The sequence below is a fragment of the Amblyomma americanum genome, chromosome 1 (genome assembly GCF_052857255.1).
Source record: "Amblyomma americanum isolate KBUSLIRL-KWMA chromosome 1, ASM5285725v1, whole genome shotgun sequence".
Taxonomy (NCBI): Eukaryota; Metazoa; Arthropoda; class Arachnida; order Ixodida; family Ixodidae; genus Amblyomma; species Amblyomma americanum.
In genome coordinates, this window is record NC_135497.1 from 422,438,183 (window position 1) to 422,442,204 (window position 4,022).

The 4,022-nt window shown below is 47.2% G+C and overlaps 1 long non-coding RNA gene across 1 annotated transcript; it reads right to left on the minus strand.

Annotated features, from left to right (window-relative positions):
- Window positions 1-223: 223 nt before the first annotated feature.
- On the minus strand, window positions 224-3,421 carry LOC144103545 (uncharacterized). Its single transcript, XR_013308304.1, has 3 exons — window positions 3,242-3,421; window positions 2,659-2,757; window positions 224-347 (listed from the first exon to the last, which is right to left on the minus strand). It is a non-coding gene; the product is annotated as an uncharacterized LOC144103545 (long non-coding RNA).
- Window positions 3,422-4,022: the final 601 nt, after the last annotated feature.

The following is a 4,022-nucleotide window of genomic DNA, read 5'->3' on the forward strand; positions in this document are numbered from 1 at the left end:
AAATTATTTATAGGTCCCAGGCAAACACCACATGATGATTCATTCATAGTAGTGTCTTCTGAATCATTGTAGAGAAGGAAACATACCACCAAAATTAGGTGTCTATACATCTTTAATGGACCATTGGGCTTTTTCAAATTGCTGCGCTAGGAGAGCCTGTTCGCTGCCAGAAAATTCACTCCTGACAGGAAGGTGCATCATGCTCACATGAACTGGTCGCCGCCAGAACCAGCCTGCTGGCAATCATTGCGCCAAGGCCGTCCATGGATCACGGAAGGCGAGTGCCCTCTGCTGCTTTGCGTGCTGTGGCGTCTCATTGCTCGCATGCGTACGGTAGAAATCTGATCCTTGGGAGCGAAAGAAAGGACGTTAGTTATTCAGGGCAGCTGCGGACTCTTGCACTCAGATGCATACATCGGCGGCAACAACGCAAGTATATGTCCTTCAGTGCATTGTGTGCATTCGTGAGGTCTGCATGTATGCTCCGAGATATCCTCAAAAGAATATGTGACGGGCAGTCACACTCTAAAGACATGCATTTGACACCACACAGGAGGATGAATTGGACAGCGTTAATTGGAAAGACATGGGAGAGGCTTTTGCCCTGTAGGTGTAGTGAGGCTGATTATGAAGAGGAGGGAAAAACTGCGCATGTACTGCTCAAACAACATGCTGTGGTCTCAGATTATTGCATATTTGTTAAGTACACACTAATTACTTGGGCGCCAATGATCGACCCTGCCTATACTGACTCTCCTGTGGTAGTTGAAATTTCTGTTTGTGAACTAATTCCTGTGGGCTGTAAGCAGAAAACAATCAGGATATGTTCCGCTCAACTGCAGTCTGCCACCCTCCAGCTGTTAATATTGCTGCCAGCAAGTAATGCACGCATAATTTTGACAAGCGTGCATATCAGCTGGTTGAACATTTTTCTGAAGTGCGTGTACTGTACAAATATAGCTGCACATCGTGTCTGTATGCTATCGCTTTTACTGCAAAGCTAGCACTCGAATGAAAGGCATTACAATCTGGTCTTGCATATCGGCCCCGCACTGTGTGTGCAGGCATGATGATCCACACTAGGAAATTTTTCTTTTTGATGAGTCAAATGCAAGGTGAAGTATGCATACGGTATTTCTCAGGTATTTTAAGCACTTGTGGCAGAAGACCCGAGCACCAAGCTTTATGGCAACGACCGAATTGGCACACGCAAGGTTATGCTTCATCTTCAGCTGTCAAATGAAAATTACCTCCGTAGAGAATAAAAATTTTTAACAACAAATTTGGCAGAGTACACATGCACGCCAGCCGGCAGCCACTACTTAAAGGGCCCCGACCACCCTCTGGCTGAAAATGTCCTCTACCAAGGTTGTTGTGAGGCACCGTCCCCGGAACACACAACCGCAAATAATTCTTTAATAAAAGACATTATATTGGAGTTACATATATGGCAAACTAGCTACTTTTCCATGCTCCTCTCCTTCCATTCCCTCTCAGAGGTTTTTCTCCCTTCCGCTTGGTCTACTAGCTTTAGTCCTCCATCCCTGCTTGTTCTGTGTGGCTGCCCTTCCGTTTACAAGAGTAGACAGCACACCTTTTGTTTGCAAGTCAAATGGAGAGCTTTCGGTGGCGTCCGCGTTGGGCCTGTTATGAACGGAATGCACACCAGCCGAAGAGGATTAAGATGCAGATCCCATCGACAGGGATGACCACAGTGGCGCAGCAACAGCAGCGGCAATTCCGACAGCGTCATCAGGTGGACGACGACTGCACAAAAAGGATGACTAGCTGGGAAGGAGCCTGTTTTTCCTACGCTCGGCTCGATGCAAATGACCTTCCTCATTTGACTGGTTCCCTGCAAGAAGCGAGCGACGATGGACAGATCACGGGAAGAGGGAAACGGTGCCTTCCAGTAATTATTCGTGTCTTGACAAGAGCCGCCCCGACCGGAGAGAGCCCACCGCAGTTGTAGCCCACAGGGCGGCACCGGTGTTTTCGATAGACACGTGAATAATAATTATCACCCCTCGTGATTAATAATTATGAGAGGCCCTATCCGTGTCTCACGCGGCCCGGTTCGCTTTGGTAAGCCGCATAACCGAAGAATAGCAGGGCTTATAAATTTCCAGCAATACATATATTTAACCAGCATCATGGCACTGAGAAAACAGGCCACCGAGTTTCAAGCCGTAGCTAAGACAACGTGCTGCAATGAGAGAAGTGCGCTGTCCCTCAACGCCGTATCGGTGGGCTCGCTACAAAGCTCTCTGTTGCTGAAGGCAGCCTGGCTGCTCCCCTAAACAATAAATATTTTAGACAACAATGCGAGGGGGCAATACGAAAAATGAAACTTTGACCTGACATGAAGCACACAATATATGAGAGAACAAAAAACATAACGATGCTTCCATTCCACATGCGGTTCTCTAGTGTCCTACGCAATCTTTTACAATGGTAGCATTTAAGCAATATCTCTATACTACAATTCAAAAATCCGCTACAAAGCTCTCTGTTGCAACCATAAATATTTTAGACACACACAGACAGAGAGGCGTCTGGCTCTGAAGTATGCTGCTATGTAATGTACATATTGCGACTGGTAAGCGTGCGAGTGGCAGTAGCAGAGGCATCCGCAGTAAAACTTCAATCAGCACATACATGTATCTGTGCAACTGTTGTTGCTGGCTCATACTTTTCAAGTTCCATTGCAGTGATTTTTGCTCTTCGACATCCTCTGGATAAGCTCCGCTTTTGTTACTGGAACACAAGAAATGAGAGATAAAATAATGAAAGCGACAGCAAACACAGGGCAAGCTACGGAAACGAATCAGTTAGTGTGTCGCGTTCATTGCTTTCCAAAAATCATATAATGCGAAAAATTAGCTGATCTGAACACAGCCGATTTCTCCCTGCCTCATGCAATTACTTGAATTCATGAAAAATTCACGAAATATTATTTCGCTCAGAGTGACGCTCACGTCGAGACCTGCTACAACGCGACCACGCAGTTTTCCCTTCTTTGGGAAGCGTGCGCTGGGCTGCTGTGTGCTCGGATCGCAAGCACAGAGGAAGTGGTATCGTAAGCGTTCTGCAAGTGCTCGTAACAGTAAAAAAGCATGTGCATCGACTTTATGTAAAACGCCACCAAGCTTTGCTAAAAGCGTTAGGCTTGACTGTACACTCATCACACGTTTGGCACTTCTGAAATCTGACCACGAAGCGAAGTAACTGCAAAACTCACCTCCAAGCTCCATTACTTGAGCGGAATAGAATGCCTTCTCATCTTTTCCGCCGCGCCAGTAGGCGTCCTTTTTTCGCCAGGTCGCTAACGCCAGTCGGTGAGGCACCATGGAGAGGTGCAGCGCAAAGGAAGCAAGGACGACATAGAGACGTGTACGATAGCTTTTGCACCGTCGGTCGAAGTATTTCACGTATGCATAGCTCGCCGCAGCTGATGAACCCATAGTGGAAGTGTCACATGTGGCTGCAAAACACACAGTCCAATAACTGTAACAACCACGCACACCGACACGAGTGATGAACGTTGGACGCAAACGACCGCAGACTTGGATTGGCTTGGCGACGCGCACCGCACAGGGCGCTGCATACTATGATGATGATACCTCTTCGTTACAAACCAGAATAATAAATACGTTTTATTCGTTCAATTTCGTCTGTTTATTTCCTGCGGCAGAACTTGCGTCTCCGACCGTGATCTCTATACCCTCCATGTCGCAGCCTCCTCGTGCAGCGCATCCGGCCATCCAGTTGACTGCTGATTGACCGCATGTAGTAGCAGACGACGCGGGGCTCTACGCACCATGAAATACTTATACTTGAAAAGTTACAAATACTACTTTGAAGGGGGAATAGTTATCAGGTCCGTGTCAAGCCCTGCCACAGAGCGTTGGTCCAACATAAGCAGAACCAACTATAGAACCAACTAGCCCGTCAATTCGGTCTTGCACCTGTGACTGCCCATGGAGTGTGAATAGGGCGGCTTAGTGTAACTCTATAGGCTC